Raw genomic sequence first — 24,460 nt, forward strand, 5'->3', positions numbered from 1 at the left:
CTGAGTGCTGTTTGATCTCTCTGTCCCAATTGGATGAAATTGTTATCCCAACCTGAAAGTGTATTTTCTGTTTATTAATGGGCTGTAGAGACGGGGAGGCCCCTGTCACTGAATGGACACTCTATACAGCAATGATTACTATTTGAGAGCTATTTGACACTTATTTGAACAAAATTATCATTTACACCACCTTTAAATAGCTCTATATATTCTGATAGTAATCTTTGCTATAGAGTGTGTGTTCACTAAGAGGGCCGGGTCTCCATGTCTGTCCAGCACTTTATAAACAGAAAATAAGATTTTCAGGTCAGGATACCAATTTCATCCATTCAGGAGAGAAAACTCATATGGGACACAGGATCAACAAGTGACATCGGAAGTGATGAAACAAAGAAGTGAGCAGACAAATTGGAACACTATAAAATTGAAGCTAAAATGGGTACTCTCTCCTGATTGGCTGTTCTGTTTATTAAGGAGATGGGGAGACCCCTGTTACTGAACAAACTGCCTGGCAATGCTTACTAACAGAATAGAACTTTCTAACAAAAAAATGTACTCTTCAAGATTGTACTGCAGCAAATATTATGAACCTTAAATAACCATGTCAATAGTGGAAAATATATTTATTATTTATTTATTTATAAGTGTGAAATGGGTAATTCTGCATAGGCTAATGAGTAGGCTTTTGGTTCTATTTGAGTAGATATTTCATACCACTACTTTTGTCCTTTTACTGAAGTAGAACTTTTAATGTGTCAGTTTTACTACTTTGCTACTTTTATTCAAGTAAAACACTTTTGTGATCATAAATCATAAATCAACCTTTACCTACAACAGCACTAAAGGAAATAGTGGTTTTCTTATGGGTTCCCAGAAGGTAGATGGTGATGTCAGCCCAGTCGTCTTTCGTGATTGGTTTTCCTCCAGGCTATGGAATGCAGTAGTGTATAAATGTACAGTAGTGCTCCCAGGCTCCAGGATGTCTCAGTGTAACCATGGCTCAGCCCAGGCTGCATTTCTCTGTGGGGATTCTGGCCATCTCTGGTGGTAAGATAAACATCTTGGTCAAATATATTGTTGGCAGTGGTGGAAAGTAACTAAGTACATTTACTCAAGTTCTGTACTTGAGTAAAATGTGTTTAAAACTTAAACCCCATGTGGGTAATCGGAGTCCCTCAGGGCTCAATACTAGTGTCTTTTCTGTTTTCTGTTATTGTGGAGAAAGCTTTCGCTGAAAATAGCTGATGGGGTTTAAGTAGTTAAGATACTTTTACTTTACTTGAGTACTTCCTTTTTTTTAATAGTTTATAGTGCTACTCCATTACATCTCGGAGGCAAATTATTGTACTTTTTATTATTTGAAAACGTTGCAGATTTAGATTATTATAACAAAACATGTATTAACCAATTAACCAAGTTCTAAACACGATTTGAGCTTGCAGATCTGCTATTTTCAAAAGATTTTGACAAATTTTGAAAACTTTTGGGATGGAATAAAAGGTAAAATGGGACATTCTGCATGATGAGTAGTTTTACTTGTGTTACTTTACTTTGATGCCAATAATACTTTAGTACTTTTACTCAAGTACAACTATTACTTGTAATACAGTATACAGTATTTTTACATTATGGTATTATTAACAAGATTATATAATATATATAATACTATAATACTTATATATATATATTATATATAGACTATAATATAAAAGTGAAATAAATAGCAAATGCATTCAGCTGTATATATATGGATGTTTGTTAATGAAGTAATGAATGAAGTTTAATTATGTAAAAACATGTGCGACTGAGGAAATAAACTGATCGAATGAAGGATGGACTTGCAGTGTATTAAATAAGCCACAAGAGGGCACAAATTCACACTGACTTTGAATTCTCAATAGTTATTTAAATGTTTTTTATGGTCTATAGCAGTGGTTCTCAACCTGCGGGTCGGGACACCCCACATGACTTTGTTTTGTTTTTTTTTGTGGGGGGGGGGGGGGTGACAGTGAAGTGACCATTTAAGGACCTAGTTTAAGACCTCTTTAATACCTCAAAAAAAGAAAGAAAGAAAAGAAAAAAGGGCATTACTGCATCAAAAGTAATCATCAAACTATACTATAAAAATTGGTCAAACATATTGAAAATATTGCGAGGCGTTGTGAGCTCGTAGATCTGCTATTTTCACAATATTTATCTGCGGAACCAAGTCAAACTAAATGTAATGCCTCAACTCCTATATTCCAAGTGCTTGTCAGGATAAGCACTTGGAATTTACATTCCAAGTGCTTTTTACTATTTGAAATAATAAAAATCAGTTCAAATGTGATTATTTTTGGGGGGTCACTCACCGCCTGAAAAGGTTGAGAACCACAGGTCTATAGTCTGATAGCAGGCTAATCATTGCTATAATTGCTGTAGAGTGTTTTTTACGGGGCCAGAGCTCAGCTCTGGACCTGTCTTATTATTGTACGTATTCTGTTTCTGCCACTTTTCGCAGTTCTGGCTGAACCGTGCTGTCGCTTTTTACGAAACTCGGCCATATGGTAGATGGTCATGAAAAACTATCAAGAAATAAATCTCACAATCTTTCGTCAAAAGGTGGCGCTATAGCACTCAATTGAAAATGCCAACTTTGAACAGGTACAACTCATGCCCTGTTTGACCTACAGCCATAAAACTTCAATACACACATGCGTCTACTCATGATGAACAACTTTAACCCTCTGACTTTTGACCTCTGACCTTTAGATCTCCCACCATTTTGAATTATATGAAAAACAGTTAAAACCTATCTCCTCCTGGGATTTTTGAGTAATCTGCACGAAACGTTTTACACATGAACTTTGGACCTATGCCGACAAACCTGTGCAAAAGATTTTCCATAAGTGAAAAAATGAAGCTTTAATGAGCCAATGAATATTGCAGTTTTATGACAATTATTCATCTGCCCCTAACACATACATGCAGACTCACATTTCTTTGAAACTTTGCGTTAATGTTGAGGGTCATTCCAAATATTACTGAAACCAATCTTACTCCAATTGGTCAAAGGGGGGCGCTATAGCGATTTTTTGAAAGTGCAAACTTTAAACAGGCAAAAGTCATGCCTCGTTTGGCCGACAGCCATTAAACCTGCTTACACATGTGCCTTGACTCATGAGGAACACATGTATCATGTTGACCAGTAAGCTCCCCCCTTAGATTGTCCGCAATTTTGAGCAGTTTGAAAAACACTTAAACCCAGGATTTTTCAGCTATTTGCGTGAAACTGTATCATCTGTGTGATCTCCTTTTTCACAGGTTCTTGTCTGTTGGTCCAATGGCTTCTCCCTTAAACGTGTGCCTCACAACCTGAAGGTTGCCAGTTCAAGCCTCACTTGATGCGGACTTCATTAAAGTTGCATTGCACACAACATGATTGTGTCAATTAATACATGTGCAATTGTAAAACATAACCTAAAATACTTATTTGAGAGGGTATGTTTTTGCAATGTATGACATACTTCATTCTGAAAATAGCCGATCTACAATCTAAAAACTTTTCAGATAGCAACGTGTTTCTGAGTTTGTAGATCGGCTGCTTTCACTGGTTCACTTTTATCTTCAAGAGACAACCTCAGCCTGGTCAAAGCTATAGCACTATAGGTAATGTTGCAGCCCGTCAATCCGAAGGTTGAGGGTTCGATTCCTGTTAATGGCAATAGGTTGACACGTCCAATCAATCCATTCTGCTTCCATCCTCTCTTCAATCTATTGTTTCCATGTCTCTCTCTCTTCAATCTATTCCGTTTCCATGTCTCTCTCTCCGCCCTTAGATTGTTCGCAATTTTGAGCAGTTTGAAAAACACTTAAACCCAGGATTTTTCAGTTATTTGCGTGAAATGGTATCATCTGTCTGACCTCCGTTTTCACTGTATCAGGTCTGTTGGTCCAATGGCTTCCCGCTTAAGTGAATGTTTCACAACATCAAGGTTGCCGGTTCAAGCCTCACTTGGTGGAGACTTCATTTAAAGTGCATTGCAAACTACAAGACTGTATTAATGAATACATATGCAATTGATAAAGATAACATTAAATGCTTATCTGAGAAGGTCTGTTTTTGCAATGTATGACATACTTCATTCTGAAAATAGCCGATCTACAATCTCAAAACTTTTCAGATAGCAACGTGTTTCTGAGCTTGTAGATCGGCTGCTTTCACTGGTTCAGGTTTATCTTCAACAGACAACCTCAGCCTGGTCAAAGCTATAGCACTATAGGTAGTGTTGCAGCCTGTCAATCCGAAGGTTGAGGGTTCGATTCCTGTTAATGGCAATAGGTTGAGATGTCCAATCAATCCATTCTGCTTCCATCTCTCTCTCTCTTCAATCTATTATGTTTCCATGTCTCTCTCTCTCAATTCATGCATGTGCAACTGTTAAAGGTAACATGAAATGCTTCTTGGAGAGAGTATGTTTTTGCAATGTATGACAAACTTCATTGTGAAAATAGCCGATCTACAATCTCACAACTTTTCAGATAGCAACGTTTTGTGAGCTTGTAGATCGGCTACTTTCACTAGTTTTCGTTCCGAGGAGACACAAAAATGCCTTTATTGGTAAATGGTTTGTGAACCAGTGATCTAGAGTAGTTCGGGACACAGAGGCTTGGTTCATAATGGACGGAAATACTTATAAATATCAACAGACACTACCAGTAATTGTGTCAATTAATACATAATGCAATTGATAAAGATAACCTGAAATGCTTATTTGAGAGGGTATGAAGTATGTATGACATACTTCATTCTGAAAATAGCCGATCTACAATCTCAAAACCTTTCAGATAGCAACGTTCTTTCTGAGCTTGTAGCTCGGCTGCTTTCACTGGTTCACTTTTATCTTCAACAGACAACCTCAGCCTGGACAAAGCAATAGCACTATAGGTAGTGTTGCAGCCTGTCAATTCGAAGGTTGATGGTTCGATTCCTGTTAATGGCAATAGGTTGAGATGTCCAATCAATCCATTCTGCTTCCATCTCTCTCTCTCTTCAATCTATTATGTTTCCGTGTCTCTCCCTCTTCAATCTATTCCGTTTCCATGGCTCTCTCGCTCTCTCTCTCTCTCTCTCTTCAATCTATTCCGTTTCCATGTCTCTCTCTCTCTCTCTCTCTCTTTCTCTTCAATCTATTCCGTCTCTCTCTCTCTCTCTCTCTCTCTCTCTCTCTCTCTCTCTCTCTCTCTCTCTCTCTCTCTCTCTCTCTCTCTCTCTCTCTCTCTCTCTCTCTCTCTCTCATTCACCAGGTCAGGTCTGTTGTTCCAATGGTTTCTCGCTTAAGTGTGTGCCTTAAAATCTCAAGGTTGCCAGTTCAAGCCTCACTTGATGCAGACTTCATTTAAGTTGCATTGCACACAACATGATTGTTGCGAACGCGGAAGGAGGCCTCCGACCAAGTGGAGCTTACTATATCACCGTGCTTGGGTTGTGTGTGTGTGTGTGTCTGTCCCTTATTTATGGTCTTTCCGTGTGTGTTCACGCTCTCATTGGCTCGCGCCCCCATGTGACTCGAAACTCCGTGCTGAAATGCCAGCAGCTGCACTGCCTGTATACAGCGTGTGTTCACGCTCTCATTGGCTCGCGCCCCCATGTGACTCGAAACTCCGTGCTGAAATGCCAGCAGCTGCACTGCCTGTATACAGCCGGCAGAGTGCGGCAGAGTGCACTACTACAGTGTGGTTGAAATATAGCAGCCTCAGTCAATCTGCGTTCGCTTCCAGCGTTCGCAGCGTCTTACTTGTGTCAATTAATGCAAGTGCAATTGTTAAAGATAACCTGAAATGCTTATTTGAGAGTATGTCTTTTCAATGTATGACATACTTCATTCTGAAAATAGCCGATCTACAATCTCAAAACTTTTCAGATAGCAACGTGTTTCTGAGCTTGTAGATCGGCTGCTTTCACTGGTTCAATTTTATCTTCAACAGACAACCTCAGCCTAGACAAAGCTATAGCACTATAGGTAGTGTTCCAGCCTGTCAATCCGAAGGTTGAGGGATCGATTCCTGTTAATGGCAATAGGTTGAGACGTCCAATCAATCCATTCTGCTTCCATCTTTCTCTCTCTTCAATCTATTATGTTTCCATGTCTCTCTCTCTTCAATCTATTCCTTTTCCATGTCTCTCTCTCTCCGCCCTTAGATTGTCCGCAATTTTGAGCAGTTTGAAAAACACTTAAACCCAGGATTTTCAGTTATTTGCGTGAAATGGTATCATCTGTTTGACCTCCGTTTTCACTGGATCAGGTCTGTTGGTCCAATGGCTCCCCGCTTAAGTGAATGTTTCACAACAGCGAGGTTGCCGGTTCAAGCCTCACTTGGTGGAGACTTCATTTAAAGTACATTGCAAACAACAAGACTGCATTAATGAATACATATGCAATTGATAAAGATAACATGAAATGCTTATCTGAGAAGGTATGTTTTTGCAATGTATGACATACTTCATTCTGAAAATAGCCGATCTACAATCTCAAAACCTTTCAGATAGCAACGTGTTTCTGAGCTTGTAGATCGACTGCTTTCACTGGTTCACTTTTATCTTCAACAGACAACCTTAGTCTGGACAAAGCTATAGCACTATAGGTAGTGTTGCAGCCTGTCAATCCGAAGGTTGAGGGTTCGATTCCTGTTAATGGCAATAGGTTGAGATGTCCAATCAATCCATTCTGCTTCCATCTCTCTCTCTCTCTTCAATCTATTATGTTTCCATGTCTCTCTCTCTCTCTTCAATCTATTCTGTTTCCATGTCTGTCTGTCTCTCTCTCTCTCTCTCTCGTCAATCTATTCCGTTTCCATGTCTCCCTCTTCAATCTATTCCGTTTCCATGTCTCTCTCTCTCTCTCTCTCTCTCTCTCTCTTTTGAAGGGCGGCCATAGCAGAGGCCCTAGTTGCCCCAGGTACGATTCCAGGCCAGGCCAGCAAATGAAAATTTTCCCTGAGCAAGACTCTTAACCCCTAATTGCTCACAGGCCCTCATTGGAAACAAGACCGCAAGGACTTTCATGAACAGACCTGTTAAAGGGATTATCCTTATCTCTTCAATCTATTCCGTTTCCATGTCTCTCTCTCTCTCTCTCCGATCTACAATCTCACAACTTTTCAGATAGCAACGTATTTCTGAGCTTGTAGGTCGGCTGCTTTCACTGGTTCACTTTTATCTTCAACAGACAACCTCAATCTGTACAAAGCTATAGCACTATAGGTAGTGTTGCAGCCTGTCAATCCGAAGGTTGAGGGTTCGATTCCTGTTAATGGCAATAGGTTGAGATGTCCGTTCTGCTTCCATCTCTCTCTCTCTTCAGTCTATTATGTTTCCAAGTCTCTCTCTCTCTCTTCAATCTATTCCGTTTCCATGTCTCTCTCGCTCTCTCTCTCTCTCTCTTCAATCTATTCCGTTTCCATGTCTTTTTCTCTCTTCAATCTATTCCTTTTCCAAGTCTCTCTCTCTCTTTCTCTTCAATCTATTCAGTTTCTCTCTCTCTCTCTCTCTTTCTCTTCAATCTATTCCTTTTCTCTCTCTCTCTCTCTCTCTCTCTCTCTCTCTCTCTCTCTCTCTCTCTCTCTCTCTCTCTCTTCAATCTATTCCGATTCTCTCTCTCTCTCTCTCTCTCTTTCTCTTCAATCTATTCCGTTTCTCTCTCTCTCTCTTTCTCTGCAATCTATTCCGTTTCTCTCTCTCTCTTTCTCTTCAATCTATTCCGTTTCTCTCTCTCTCTCTTTCTCTTCAATCTATTCCGTTTATCTCTATCTCTCTTCAATCTATTCCATCTCTCTCTCTCTTCAATCTATTCCGTCTCTCTCTCTATATCTCTCTCTCTCTCTCTCTCTCTCTCTCTCTCTCTCTCTCTCTCTCTCTCTCTCTCTCTCATAATTATGTTCTTTTAGAAAGTGAGCAACAGCAACAGTCCACCTGGCCTATTCCCATGGATTGGATCTACCCACCTCACCTGCTGTCATTCCCTCTCAATCCATGATCACACCTGCCCTCACTCACTCACTCCTCATTAGTCTCTCTCTCTCTCTCTCTCTCTCTCTCTCTCTCTCTCTCTCTCTCTCTCTCTCTCTCTCTCTCTCTCTCTCTCTCTTCCCTGGCCCCGCTTATCGCTTGCAGCTATATTTATTTATTGTTTTCTTCCCCAGTATCATGGTCCTCCCTGCTGCTCTCCAGCTTTTGCTGCAGAGACTGGTAGATGCATGCATTTTCAGGTTGGGACATCAATTTTATCCAATCAGGAGAGAGCACTCGTACAGGATTCCTTATAAACCAGTGAAGTTGGAAGTGATGGAAAAAGAAGAAAAAATTATTGGCAGACAAAATTTGAATTGGAACACTATGAAATTGAAGCTGATGAATTGGTGCTCTATCCTGATTGGATGAAATTGGCAACCCACCTGAAAATGTATTTCTGTTTGTTAAAGAGATTACTATCAGAATATAGAGCTTTAACTTTTTAAACCAAAACATTGTTTTAACCACAAAATATGACTTGGAGCACCTTTAAGACACCATGATGATGGATGTTTGTTTTAATTATAGGCTCTTTCCTGCTTCTTATTAATGACTACGGCAGTTCATCTGGAGACTTCATCCCCCACAATGCCCTGGGCATTCTGTTACTCATCATCGCTGCCCTGTTAGCATATGCAGGTTTGTTTCCATTCATGCAAGGAAAAAAACATGAATGAAAAATGCATTCTCCAGCACACACTTTTCTCTGCTTGTCTAACATCACGGTCCTAGTGGTGTAGTAAGTACATATACTCAAGTATTGTACAATTTTGAGGTACCCTTACTTGAGTATTTCCACTTTTTATAGCTAATTCACTTTACATCTCAAAGGCAAATAATTGCACTTTTTACTCCACTACAATTATATTAAAACTTTAGTTACCAGTTACTTTGCAGCTTTAGATTATTGATACAAAATGTATACCACTTAAGCCCTATGTTATGCTTTGGTTATTCAAAAATAGTCAATCTACAATCTTGTAGTCGAGTTGTTTTCACACAAAGTTTGAGTTTTATAGAAAAATATATATACAAAAATAAAACTTGTGAAATGGTTGGGAATTCAATGCATTACTTTTACTTAGTATTTCTACATTGTGGTATTACTGTTTTAACTTCTGCCACCACTGAAAAAAAACGGTAGGCCTACTACTCTGGCACACACTTTTCTCTGTTTGTTTAAATTAATGGGTCATCATCATAACATAAGCTCAACTGAGGTGCAGTATATTTGTACAATTCCTAAAAGTAAACATCATCTCCTCTCCGTCTCTCCTAGGCGTGTGTCACAGTCTGTCCCCCTCTGTTAGCTGTTTTCTACTCTGTGTCTGACTGTATCCTCACTATGGTGCGGCTCTGGTCTTGTGTACATCCTGGCGGGACAAGGTGTGCTTCACACCGCTGAGCTACGATCCTCATTGGTTCCGGGGCTGGCCGCGTTCAGCCTGGCACTGCTCATTATAGGCGCCGTGACCGTCTTTGTAACGAAAGCGGTCCTGTCTATCATAGCTATTAGCATTAGCCTAGCCTGCGGCCACCAGATCGCCGGACTGTGGGCCGCCGGGTTCGGCCAATCGGCCGCAGCCACCAACTACCTGTTTGTCTGCCTGGTGGGGCTTTACTTTGGCGTTGGACGCCTGCTGTCTTTTATCACCGGGGGGAGGTGGAACCGCCAGGCACTCGCCTGAAGACAAAGACTGTCCTGAGGTAGGCCTGTGACAATTATTACATAATCACCTGATCACAATTGTCATTATTAATTATATGCAATTATTATAATTGTCAGAATCATTCCCGTTCATCTGTATAAATTCATCTGTTGAAAAATGGTCATGCCTTTTCAAAAAATTTCAAACATAGCGGAAATTGCAGATCTACAATATCACAAGCTTGTAAATTGGCTATTTCCACTACTTAACTTTTTTGTAGGAAATTATTAAATGCATTACTGGTCATTTCTTAGTATATTCTTAGATATTTGTCATATCTGCCCTGTGCAATGTTTAAAAAGCCTAAAAGCAAAAACAAATTTCAAATATGTTCCAGAGTTCAAAGCCAAAAACACAATCAAATCGGGGAAAGCAGCAGTGATGTGGTGTCCGTTGGCCTGGTCCTGAACCTGCTGTCCGCCTGCGTGTTGGCCTGTCCCCGCATAGGGGTCGTCCCCGGCTTGTCCATCGGCTACGTCCCCTGGCTGTGGACGGCCGGTGTCTTCCAGCTCGGCGTGTGCGTCCTGTGTTACCGCGCCATGGACTCACTGGCCGCCACCTTCTACGGCTTCACGGCTCTGTTGAGGTTCGCCGAAGGCTACTGCGCTCTCTTAACCATCTACTCCGTCCAGCCGCTTTCACCCGTTCCGTTTCCCGTGGTCTTTTCTGTGCTGTTCTTCATCCTGGCTGTGTTTAGCTGTCAGAGGAGCGTTTTGGAAGGAGTCTACCAGCTGTTCTTCGTGGCGTACTGCATCTCCATCGCGTCCCAGCCCCAGGGCTTCTTTCAAGGAGGGACTCAAGGTGTCCAGGCAGCCATATTTGTAGCCACCGCCGGTCTGCGTTTCGTCACCGTGTTTAACACGGTCTCCTCTTTGCAGATTCCCACAGGGCGGGGTTTATTTAAAGCTCTGGTGACCAGGACGAGCGGCGTCGCTCTCAGACCCGACCTACACGCTCCTTACTTGGGCTACTCCAAATATTCTGACGGTGAGGTCCTGGGCCACGCCTGCAGCGTGCTGGCCGCGTTCGCCATCACCGCCACTGTCGGTGACGAGGGCCCGCTTTGGGTGCTGGTGCTGCCCTGGGCGGTGGTGTCCGGCGGTGTGCTTCAGCTGCTGTGCGCCTCGGTGGCGTTCTCTCGCGGGAAGACGCTGGAGAGCACAGCGTTCACCCTTTATGGGATGATGTGGAGCATTTGGGGGCTGACACGGTACGGGGGACTCTACGGGGATTCTAGGGGCTTCAGCGTGGCTGTGGGGATCATCGGCGTTATGGTGTTTAACTGTTTTGTAACGGCCTGGTTGGTGCATTCCCTGGCCTTCCAGCTCATTCTGTCAGCTTCCTGTTGAACGCGCAGGGGGCGGAGCCATATGGCTACGATGTGGCGGTCACCATCATATTTGGATTGGTCAGCTTTTATTGTTTCCTGGCTAACATCTTCAACGGAACGTTCGAGGCCCCTCAGATTCCACTGGGAAACCCTGTATTGCGGCTGAGTGGGAGTGGGGTAGGTGGAGACATCTGTCCGCACGTCCCAGCCCACAAAGCCACCTCCGTCCAACAGATAGCAGGTGAGAGTGAGAGCCGAGATTACGTTGTAGGGCTTCAACTACCAGTATCAATCATTTTATTAGCGGTTATTCTTTTATTAGCGGTTATTCTATCGATTACTTTTTCGATTAATTGAATAATTGAGAGGTGTGTTATCTTTGATAATTTGTTGTATTCTTTTTATATATATCAAGAAATCAAAGGGAAAACAAATTGAATATATTTGTTATAATTAGCTAAGTCCAGTTGTCTGATTAACCACTTTTTAAGCCCTATTTTAAACTTGTTTTTTTTTTTCACAATGTGATGTGTTTTGAGCTTGTAGATCATCTATTTATGCTGTTTGAAAGAAAAAAGTGAAAAATAACTATTTACCCCAAGCATAGTTTTTTTTAGTTTTTTATCAACTGTTGTTGCACCCCTATTACATTGTTCAGCTGTGACTTTTAAAGTCACAGCTGAACATGTTGTTTGTTTTGTGTTGTATGTTTTGTATTCTCTCACTACCACAGACATCATGAAAAACGGTGGCATATGTGGCATGCCGACTGACACCGTCTACGTACTGGTGGCTGCGTGCAACCGACCCGACGCTGTGGTCAAAGCTTATAAATGAGTTTCACTCTTTCACCATTCATGCATTTGTTTCACTCTCATGGTTGATGAAAGTCGTCCTGTAAACACTAATTTTAGTAGTCTTATTGATGAGACTTCTGGTTAGCCTGGAAACCAGACGAATTTGCCGGTGCAAAAAAAAAAGAAATTGCCCTTGGCAGATTTGGTCTGGCCCCGCTCGGTTGTGATTGGATTTCCCTTCCCCCTAAGTTGTGGGGCACCAATCAGGGCCCTGTATGCAAATGTGGGGCGGTAGAGATGCGCGGATGGGTTTTTTTGTCACCCAAAACCGCGTTAACAAGTTCATTATCCATCCGCCATCCACCCGCGGTAATGATATCACCCTATTTATAGATCCGCACCAACCGCACCAAATAATTGTTATTTTCCTGAAGTTAGTTTACTTATAAACAATGTCACTCACCACTGTCGCGATGCAGTGACTGTATACAATCCACAACCATGGTAACAACAAGCGCATGTCTTCATTCAGTTCATTGAGTTACTTTCACTTTCAACAACTTTGTTGCCATGTCGGCTTTTTATAAGCTTTTTATAAGGGACGTTTGTTTGGCACTTGTTTTGGGCTTGTTTTCATAGACCTGGCTGCTTATTTCTCTCACAAGTTGTCGCAACCTGGCAACGCTGGCTGCCTGCAAAGCAACATGTAGTGAGCGGCTATTTTGTGCCTGGTGTAAAATGACGTAATATTAAAATACTACAAACGCACACACGGTGAAATTTTGTGCTTTTTAAAAGCTATTATAGGCCTATAGATTGATATCATTAATTTAATTCCCGCATTATTTCACCCGCGGTTTATCCAATATTAATTAATAATTATATTTGATTGACCCAAAACCACCCAAACTGCGGTTAACTGCGGCAACCGCGGCTAAAACCGCGATCCGCGCATCTCTATGGGGCGGGTTTATCACCAGAGGCATTTTTTTAATTCGCCCCTCGGAAATACAGGTTCCACACAGAGATTCCAGACTAATATCTACGCAGTGATATTAGTCTGGCCATGCCAGGCTAACCTCTTGTAGCTCTGTTGTCATTACAGCATTTATCTACCGCAGGGGTCTTCAACAGGGGGTCCGGGACCCCAAGGGGGTCCTCAGTTACTACAGGGGGGCCGCCAAATCTTTGTGTGATAAGATGTTTTTTTCATGGTTCAAGTGGTCATTAACCACTTGAACCCTTGCATCCCTATTCTGAGGAGAGCTTTAGCCAAAAATAGCAGATCTACAATCTGCTATTTTCAGCAAAGAGGTTTAGTGTAGAGAGAAAAAAGAGCAGACCAAGTACAGAGTGAAAGGTCAAGTTTACTAAGTATTGACGGTTTACGTGGTTCAATGTGTGAAAATACACGTGAACATGAATCCAACGAATGTGAAATCTATGAAAAACTTTAATCTGCAACACAATTTTATACAATATACGTAGTGACGGTCAGGGTCTCTCTCTCAGCTAAGGGGTCCTTGGGCTGAAAAACTTTGAAGAACCCTGATCTATAGTAGATGGAAGTACTGTTTGAAATGTACTTGGTTACCTTCTACCCTGCATGTCTCTGCAGGGTGAAACAGCAGGCTCAGGACAGACCCATGTCTCTGTGGATCTCCAGCATCAAACAGCTGCAGCCTGTTAGACACCTGCTTAGCCCTCTGCTGCTGGACTTCATGCAGGCTGCGTGGCCCTCCTCTATCAGCATGGTCATACCCAGAGGTGGGTCGGGGTCAGTGTTGCCAGGTGGGAAATGTTGACTTATCGTACCGGAGGCTTACAATTATTGTATTTGAAAGAAAACTGTCTTACACAGCCAAAAAAGAGAAATCACACGTGTAAATATGTAATTTCACCAAAAAAAAGTATTTAGTGTAAGAAACAAACTTAGAAGACTCCTACGAGACAGAAACGCATCACAAGCATGCGTGGAAGCAGGCAACTTCCTTGACCTTACACAAATAAAAGCCTGAAACTGGACTGGAAAGACGCGACCGGTGTTTTTAATGCCTCTAAGTAGCCTACAGATCTAGGGTCAGATTTACTGATTTCCTGACTTATTTTGAAAAGCCAAATCGGATCCCGAATCAGCAGCCAGGCAATTTAGTAAATTCACACACTTTTTTGTGATACAGTATGGCGAAATTATCGTACATTTGGGCATTTTTGGAATTATTGATCGTACATCGCACAGAGGGTAAAATTACACCTGGCAACACTGGTCAAAATAGTTTTCCTGGTGGGTTTCCCAGTTAATGCGCTGACCATAAAACAACCATGTCATGGATTTAATTCCCCAATCTCCAGCGTGGATTAAATAAATGTAATTGTGGTTTGTAGAAGGTGCACAAAAAAGACAGGGGGACAAGTGTTACAGTGCTGTGCATGGCCTGTATGTGACTCTCCACTGCACAGTGTTCTGTTCACAAGCTTACTCAGCTTGAGACACAAAAGGGAAATGTCGTGTCTCCCTGGTACCCAAACTTACAAACATTAACATACACTATGAATGTGCCACCTATTTAATAGTGCCAATCTACAAGCTCACAACATGTCGTGAGCTTGTAGATCTGCTATTTCCACTTTGTATTGCAATATATACTGTATATATATATATTTATGGGTTTTATTTTTAGAAGATTTCTGCTATTCTTTTGATACAGAACACACACACACACACACTTCCAGTCTCCCCCGTCTCAGTAGAAATGTGTAAAATAATGTTGAAATGGTTTTCCTCATCTTCCCCCATGTAGGAGCCTGGATGGACTGCTTTGGTTTAGGAGAAGCGGCCACACATATTGGAACTCCCCAGAGCATCGCCATCAGAAACCCAGACTGTGCTGTGGCCACACATCTCATTAATCTGATTATTAGCATTAACAGTTTATACGTGTAGGTTACGCTACATTATACAGGTAGTTCCGACCAAGCAATCTGACTGGTTGAAATAGGCTCCCCAGCCGTGCTTACTGCACTAGATACTCTGACAATGGGTATAACGGGTACCCTGATAACAGGTACCCTGACAACCGGTGTAACAGATACTCTCACAACGGGTATAACGGGTACTCTGACAACAGGTATTGCATAACCGGGGTATTTGTTCCCAACGGGCATCTGCCTAGTATGAAATTAATTATTGGGGGGAGACATATCCATATAGTCGGGGATCCAGTCACCGAAAATTTGAGAGGACCTGTGATGTCATGCTATACTTTTTTTTTGTGTTTTTTCTATTAATTTGGTCATTAAGGTCCACAGAATGAGAGGCCTGCTCTGCCGGAAACATCGCGAAAAAAAGTTGTGGCCATTTTTGTATAATGAAGCCTTTATTTTTTGACCGTGTGATGTGATGATTAGGTTTATTTTCTTGGTTGTGTAGGCTGTCAATAAATGATTCCCAGATACACAGAACACATATGTGAACAACACCAAGTCCAAAAATACACTCACAAAGCCTTTCCAAATGATTTATATCCATTTTTGGTACCAAAAATGCACCCGTTTTTTGCATTTTCCCCAATACTTTCGTCTTTACTTCAATAGTAATCAACTTTGCCATGGGTTATGACATCAGCCAATGTCTCATTCTTTTCATCAATCTTTATAGTCATTCCGCAAAAAAAAGATATTAAAATCAACCCTAAATTAAAGGAACTGTGGTGACTTTATTACCCTTATGCTCAAAATTCCCAGAGCCTTTTTTTTCTTGAAAACACCTGTACCCCCACAAAAGAAACGTGTAACACAACAAATTCAAAACAACACAAGTATCTTTTTATTATAAAATAAACAGATGCGCACAGCTGATTCTTTATGTTAGTTGAAAAATCACACCTAGTGTGAAGTGAGCTGTGCTATTTATGAATACTAATATATATTGTCTCTGTTCTGATGTCATAGTGATGAAATTGCTATCCTTGATCTTGATTGGCGTACATACATGCTAAACGTCCCATGACGCTTGGAGCTATACTCCTTCCAGGAGCACAGCTCAAAAAAGGAAAAAACATTGGCTGAATAAAATAAAGATTATGACATGTCTAATATCACGAAAATGAAAATGATCAGGAAAATGAAAACAACTAACTAATCAACTCACTCACTGTCACTGTCTTCGAGTGTGAGTTCAACTCATGAACATTTTTTGGGGTCCCCAGTGCAGAGACAGGCAATGACACACCGGCTCTTGCACAGGAGCATCCTCTGGCACACTTGCTTTTCTTGCAGTGGCAATATTTGGTGCGCTTGTATTGTGCAGGTTTTGCATCCTTCAGCATCATTGTTTCCACCAGCTTACCATTGACAAGCTCTCTGCCAAAGTTGGTTGCCACAGGGTAGGTTGGCTGAGACATGTGTGCCCTCTTACATACAACCAACTGATGCAGGGCTCTGAGAAGGTGTAATTGGAAGGCATCTTCAGTAGGTGGACGGCAACGCATGTCTCCTTTGATGTTGCCAAAAAGATGGGCTCGCAGTGCATCCAAGTTACCACTGAAGTCACTCCTCTCATACAGTGAAGCCATGTATCGTCTAGCCGCTGTCACGACATCTTGTGTAACATCCAGACTTTCCCCAGAGTCACCGTATTGGCACAGAGGCAGAAGGTCTTTCAGGTGATCAACGGCAGCTTTGTAGGCACGTCTTTTTCCTCTTCTGTAAAGATAGCTCACTGTGTCACATCCAGTCAGTATGTAGGTGCTGAGGAGTATGGATGAAAGATCGGAAGCTTCAACATCATACTTCACTGCCAGGGCATCCACAATTGCATGAGCAGGTAGGTAGATATCCATCTTCTTTACCCATAGCTCCTGTAGGCCATCCATGTGTGTGATGTAATATATGCACATCATGATCACATCTGTGTCAGTAGCCACAACTACAGCCCGTTCGTGGTGCAGATGTTCTACTGAGTATGCAATGTGGGCAAACATCCTGGTATCTGCCTCCTCAAGCTTCTCACAGGACAGTTCTGGAAGCTCAACCTGACAATCTGCTGATAACAGAACAGTGCGACTAGGATCACGGAAAAGTCCACCCAGAATAAGTGTGCATCCAGCAGCAAGTGATTTGTGCTGAGCAGCCCATGCTTCTCCCATATAGTTCAACAGGTTTGCTTTATTCAGTGGATTTTGAACAAAGCCTTTCCATTCAGGTAAGGCAAGAGTATCATGTGGCTTGTACTCCTTCATCTTGCTGGGGCAAGTCTTCATTCTCTTCTCTCGTTCCTCGCCTTTCAGACTTTCAGCTGGAGAGACATCATATCGATCACCAACAAAGTGGATGCAGTCACAGTTGTCTGGGATACCACTAAGGAGCTGCTTCAGGTATTTTACTTGCAGTTCATGGAAGGTGCTGCAACCAAGATGTTGGTGACGCTGGATGAATGCCATGGCATCAACCACCATTACAACAGGCTTGTCGAATGGTGGCAATCTGTCCACTTCACACCATGAACTGCCAAGGGATGTCTTGATTGCAGCCAAGTAGTCAGCCTTATTCCCTTTTCGCATGGCATAACCTTGGTCAAGGGATGGATCTGGCTCAAACAGGGAGGCTGGGCAACTTGTCCACTCATGACCGAAGACTTCTACCTTCTTGTCTTCATCCAAGTCCTGCACAAAGTACAGGTTTCGGACAACAGCACTCTCTTCCTCGTAGACCTTCTTGGCTTTGAGCGCCATGGACATTGGCTTTTTTGTCTTTGCTGCAAATGTGGCAAGTTTCATTGGGGCTATTTTCTCACTGTCTGTTCTTCTTACTGCAGCCAGAGCCTCCAATCCTTTTTCACGGGCGTACACCAAGTCTGTAGATGCAGATTTGTGGCCAGTTGAAATGTTAAGCAACTCCTGTTCTTCACATATGAAGGGATTGATCATCTGGTTTTTGACTACATCTGTTATTTTCAGAACAGTTTCTGTGTCCTTTTGTCCTTGGCTTTTGGAGTCTTCATGGTGTTTGGTGTCCAGATGTACCATAGCCTTTGTCTGCTCTGAAACCGCAGTCAGACACGGAAGAGCGCGCAAGTATTTCTCCATGGCTGCTGGCTGCTGACTGATGCCAGTGAAGAGTTTTGTTTTGGCATCACGGTTGTATGTTTTCTCAAGTGCCATGTCTGTCCAGACACCATTGAAACGACCTTCAGTTTGATGCACAGTAAACTTCCCATCCTTGAATTCTCTATGAATGTCCGGAGCCAGTGTAGGTAGGCTTCTCATGGCTTCCAAGTAGTGGGGCAGGCAGGATACATACTTGTAGTGGCCAGCAGCTACAAGGTCAGCGGCTTCGAATGCTATCAAAGCATTGAATGGGAGATTATCACGTTTTATCAGACCTTTGAATGGGCGAGTAGGCGACGAGTAGGCGCCTACTCGCGATTGTCAGACCATTCATGGGGCGTAATCAGGAGCTACTGACCTACTTGGAGGCGGAGCAGTCCCCACAACAATATTTACGATTCTGTGCCTATCGGTACATAACTCGAACGGCGCTGAGTAGGCACAGGCGAACGTCACACCGTTCAGGACGGCAACTCGGTCGCCTTAGCTCCCTCGGTGGTCCTTCACGGGGTGACAGTTCGCCTGTGACTGCGCGCCTCCGTCATGGTCCGAAACCAAAACCGAAACTGAACTATTTAAGTCATCTCCGTTGGTAGGTCAGTATGTCTTGATAACACCCAATGAATGGTCTGATAAATCACGGGTAGGTCAGTATGTCGCCTATTTCGCCCATTCAAAGGTCTAATAAGAGGTGATAATCTCCCATTCAATGCATTGATAGCATCCGAATCGGGTGACAAGGTATGGTAACATCCTCTCTACTTCAGCCAGGTGTTCCTCCACAGTCACCACAGTTCCTTTAATTTAGGGTTGATTTTAATTTTTTTTTTTGTGGAATGACTATAAAGATTGATGAAAAGAATGAGACATTGGCTGATGTCATAACCCATGGCAAAGTTGATTACTATTGAAGTAAAGATGAAAGTATTGGGGAAAATGCAAAAAAACGGGTGCATTTTTGGTACCAAAAATGTCTATAAATCATTTGGAAAGGCTTTGTGAGTGTATTTTTGGACTTGGTGTTGTTCACATATGTGTTCTGTGTATCTGGGAATCATTTATTGACAGCCTACACAACCTACTGAGCACTTTAAGAAAAGAAACCTAGTTTTTTACAATAGGCGAAAATGGGCAAAAAAATAAAGGCTTCATTATACAAAAATGGCCATAACTTTTTTTCGCGATGTTTCCGGCAGAGCAGGCCTCTCTTTCTGTGGACCTTAATGACCAAATTAATAGAAAAAACACAAAAAAAAAGTATAGCATGACATCACAGGTTCAACCCATTTTCAAGAGCTTTTGGGCCTGTGGATCCCCGACTAATACTAATTCTGTCTGTAGCAGCTGGGGCAGCTGGTCATCACATGTTCCACAGTCTGTAGTGGAACGCGTGATGACCAGCTGCCCCAAATTCAGGTCTCACTGTTAATATGTTCATATATTGTCATGATTATTAGTATTGAATTGTTGAATCGTGGTTATGGCTTTTTGCCCTAAGAATTAGGCTGATCTTGCAATGTATACATCTGCACTTATTAGTTGAGCCTATTTATATTATTAATTGACTGGTCATGTATTTGAATTCGTATGAGATTAGTTACCTGACACTCTAATGAGTGATGTTACTTTGTGATGTGACCTGATTGGTCCACTATAGGTTGGACAGCCTATAAAGATGGTCACTCTCTCATTTTAACCTGATGGAGGTCTAACAAACCAAAACTTGTTATATTCCCATTAAAGTATTTTTTAGCATTTGCAGACAGTGTGCGGGAGTGTTTTTGTCACTATACGTTTAGGCCCCCCTTTGGTCTTCTCCTACGTACCTGTCGCCTTTGTAGGTGTCTAAAAGACTTGCTTTTTTACAGGTCTCAAACTGTCTTATTCACTGACAGTGTAATTTATCCAACAATGTTCACTCTCTAGGTTGGACCCATTGCTGTGACTTCAGCCAATCCTACAGGTGAAGCAGACACAACTCACCACAACCAAGTTCATGCCAAGCTGGGGGACAAGGTGATGATGACAGATATTTCAATTTTATACAAGCAACAGCTACAGGTTTCTTTTCTTTTTTTCTTTTTTTGTGTTGCCAAAATGTGTTAAATTTTCTTGTTTAAGGTGGATGGTGTGCTGTGTGCTGGACCCTCCCCTGAAAATATCGCCTCTACTGTGGTGGACTGTACCAAGATAGAAACGGGACAAATCGGTTTCTTCAGAGTGGGCCTCATCCCCAAATCCAAGGTGTTATAAATGCTTCATCTTATTGAGTACTTCATGATGAGGCTGTTTAAATTAACCGTCCCTGTTGGGTATAAACCTTGTATCTTGATGACAGTGGAGTAGAAGTGTAAAGTATTGAAAAATTGACATACTTCAGTAAAGTAAAAGTAACTAACGTGAAGAGCAAGGGCAGTAGGTGTGTAAGGATGTTGTTTGTGGACAGTAGTATAGTATAGTTCAGCCTTCAACACCATAGTTCCTGCCAGGCTCGATGCAAAGCTCAAAGTCCTGGGCGTGCATCCGGCACTGCGCACCTGGATACTGAACTTCCTGACAAACCGCTGCCAAGTTGTGAGAATGGGTGACATAACATCTGACCCCCTGACCCTCAGCACTGGAGCCCCCCAAGGCTGTGTGCTGAGCCCCCTCCTCTATTCCCTCTATACCCACGACTGCGAGACCAAGCTCAGCTCCAACATCATGGTCAAGTATGCGGACGACACGACAGTCATGGGCATGATTGTCAATGACGACGATACTGCATACAGGGAGGAGATCAGACTACTGGCCCTACGATGCCAGGAGGACAATCTCACCCCTCAATGCTAAGAAGACCAAGGAGTTGATTGTGGACTACAGGGTACCAAGGAGAGAGCACGCCCCTATTTACATCGATGGAGTGGCGGTGGAGAGGGTCAGTGAATTCAAGTTCCTCGGGGTACACATCACTCAAGACCTTAAATGGTCAACACACACCACACACGTGACAAAGAAGGCCCAACAACGCCTCCACTGCCTCCGGCAGCTGAAAAAGTTCAGTGTCAGCCCCAGCATCCTCAGGTCCTTCTACAACAGCACGGTCGAGAGCGTGCTATTGTACTGCTGTACTGCTTGGTATGGTAGTTGCACTGCACTCGACAGGGGGGCCTTGCAGAGGGTGGTGAAAGCGGCACAGCGCATCATTGGAGGTGAACTTCCATCCCTCCAAGAACTCTTTGAAAAAAGATACATTGCCAAAGCAAATCGGATCATCAAAGACACTTACCACCCCAGCCATAAACTCTTCAAGGCCTGCAGAAACCCTCGCCCTGGCAAACGGTTTCTTAGCCTCCCAAGTACCACAAATAGGACACTAAATAGCTTTTTCCCCACGATAGTGAGACTGCTAAATAAGCAGTAGTGTAGGACTGGCTGTACACTCTGGAGACACTGGACTTAATTATTGTTGTTTATTTTTTTTATCTATTTATTAATATGAGTGTCGTCAGGTTTTTCAATTAAAACGATCTTAAAGTTTTTGCACTTTTTTGCACTCTCAACTGCTGTTGTTGTTTTAAGCTGCACTATAATGTTTTTCACCCACTGTTTTACTTGTATTTCATGTGATGTGACAATAAAGTTCTATTCTATTCTATTCTAACTAATAATTGTACTTAAGTACAGTACTAGTATTTAGTTACTTTCCACCACTGACAGGTTCTGCAGATATTTGAGGAGGTCCAGAGGAGACATCAGCACGGTCAGACCAACCCTGCTTTTGAAGATGACCCTTCACACCAAGGTTGTTATAGTTTTACATTTTTATTTCATTTTGACTTCATGTTTATCAATGTCACGTTTTTTCCCCGTTTTTTTTGTCAGGTGAGATTAAATAAGGTCTGAAAGGCTATTGTGTATCATTTAAAAAAATATTCATAGTTAAACGAATGGAAGATAGATTGTATACTAGGCTTTAGAATAAAATAAATCGACAAAGACTAAAACTAAAGGCATTTTGTCTATGATTTGAATTTGTTTGAGTTAGTTTTGTAATCACACAATTTAAGTTAGTTATCTTTTTTTGTATAGCCTTGTTTTTGTTTTTTATTTCAATTAACTAACATGTTTAGGTTAGTTTTAGTTACAGTAACTATATTGTAATAACCTTTCTTCAGACCCACTGAGGAGACAGGCATCATGGTCAGACCAACCCTGGTTTTGAAGATGACCCTTCAGACTCACCCAGAGCAGACAGCATGTCAGGAGAGGAGGAGAGCTCAACGGGACCTAGGGCTGACCGATACCACCCATTTTATTTTCAATCTGATACCAAGTAATACCAGGGCTAGTACAGTATCTAGGGCTGTAACTATCGATTATCTTATTCTGTCGATTACTTTTCTGATTAATTGAATAATCCAGGAACTCATTCACTGCCACTGACGTAAAAAACGTAATTTGTCCCGTTTACCAATCCTGCCACTGACGTAAAAAACGTAATTTTTTTTTTTTTTTTAAAATATATATATTTTTTTTAGTTTTTTTTTCAAATTTGACCCAAAGACCAAGGAGATATGATTGTTTAAAGATCTACACTCCCATCCACTTCCTTGTTAACTTAAAACTTAAAAATTCTGTATCTCGGCTCCTGAGTACTTTTTTTTTTCAATGAAAAATCTCTGGCAGTGGGCAAACGCGGCCAGCAATAATTGTGGCAGTTAAAAAATTAATAATAATAATAATTCTATAATCGACTAATTTAATTAGTATGATTAACACCTTAAGTCCTATTTTGTACTTCATTGTACAGCATGTGAAAATAACAGATCTACAAGCTATACATATATATGACACGCTGTGAGCTTGTAGATCTGCTATGTTTTTGCAATTTTTACTATTTTTTTCAAAAAAGATATATAAAAAATTCCCCCCAAATTGATAACTTGTATTAAAATCTATTGTTTTGCACCCCTACTAATTATCTCGATACTGATGATAATTTAAAAGGTGTTCTTAATGTTGATTTCTACAGTGAAAATTGGTAAAGGTGGACGTCAGAGAATTATATTGAAAGCCTACAGTACATTAGTGTTACTGTAAATAAACTTTGATTTGTGTTTAATAACGACAAAAGCAACAAATGTACAATTAGCCATCCATTCGGCGGAGGTGCTGTCCAAATAGTAATTAGACTATTAAATTAAAATAAATAGATGGATTTTTTCATTGAGACATTTTCGTTTTGTTTTTACATCTTTCCATTTTGCAGACAAATTACGTCGTAGATTAATCAAATGTTGCTTTTGACAAGGACAAATACGTGCCAATTATCCTATAACCATTATACTTTGTGCTATTCAAGAATAGCAGATCTACAAGCTCATAGCGAGCTTATAGATCTTTTTTTTAATCATGAAAATGTGTGCAAATCTTTGAATATATAATATATAAAAGCAATTTTTTTAAACTCAAATCTTTGCTTCTGGGGATTCTACTTAATGCCTTCTAAATCCCAACAGCTTTTTTTTTTTTTGTACTTATGTTGCTATAATATCAATGGTTCTCAAACTTTTTTCATGTCAAAACCCCAAATTGATATGTAATTGTCCGCGGATCCCCCTCCCCGCTGTACCATGAAAAGTATTTTTGGTGTAACTATGTAATCCCCTTCTTTCCTTAATAAATTAACTAAGGAGAAGGAATGCCTGGACTCTTCCATTCTCCTCAATAGAGGCAAAAGTCCGACAGATTATGCACTTTACTACACTGGTTTGTCAGTATAGTTGGTCAGCTGGTCACCCAGTCAGGCTAAGCTGGATTCTGCTGGTCAAGCTGCATGGTCGGACAGCTGGCTGGTTGGAATGACCAGCAAAGCCAAGCCAAGCTGGCTTTGCTGGTCAGTCCAAAAGAACACTTCAAAGCACTAGAAGACGACTTCTATACATCAAACATGTGTGATGGTGTAGAGGACTAATGCTCCAGCTCTCAGCACTGGGTTTCTGTGTTCAAGTCCCAGACCTACTGTAGTTGAATGTGAAAATGAACAAACAAACTTCAAAAGTACTGAGTAATGGTATAGAAATACTCAGTCTTTCAGCAGAGCGTTTCCATTGTCAAGTTGTGCAGCTAATCTACAAAAGAGCACTAAAAGACAAATGCAAGGTAAAACAGGAAAGTTACATAATGAAGCTTTAACTGCTGAAGTACTTCAACTTTACTAACTGAAGGCTAACATACTAAAGAACGCTTCAAGAGTACTAAGAGACATTTGCAGAGAAAGACTGAATGACGGTGTAGTGGTCTAATTATCAGACACTCAGCACAGATATGTCATGTTCAAATCCCAGTCCTCCTATAGTTCATTGCTTTTCAACTTTACTAACTGAAGGCTAATATACAAAATAACGCTTTAAAAGTATTAAGAGACATCCGCTGAGAGTGACTGAGTGATGGTGTAGTGGTCCTATCATCTGACTGTCAGCACA

The 24,460-nt window shown here is 41.5% G+C and overlaps 1 pseudogene across 1 annotated transcript; it reads left to right on the plus strand.

Moving 5' to 3' along the window:
• Window positions 1-995: 995 nt before the first annotated feature.
• Window positions 996-24,002, plus strand: LOC308076419 (annotated as a pseudogene). The gene is made up of 11 exons: window positions 996-1,047; window positions 8,579-8,689; window positions 9,437-9,713; window positions 10,136-11,330; window positions 11,823-11,922; window positions 13,505-13,653; window positions 14,688-14,800; window positions 19,920-20,009; window positions 20,115-20,237; window positions 21,693-21,777; window positions 23,986-24,002. The product of its transcript is annotated as an uncharacterized misc_RNA (transcript).
• The last annotated feature ends 458 nt before the right edge of the window (window positions 24,003-24,460 follow it).

This window comes from Gymnoscopelus braueri, assembly GCF_963280865.1.
Source record: "Gymnoscopelus braueri genome assembly, chromosome: 20".
Classification (NCBI taxonomy): domain Eukaryota; kingdom Metazoa; phylum Chordata; class Actinopteri; order Myctophiformes; family Myctophidae; genus Gymnoscopelus; species Gymnoscopelus braueri.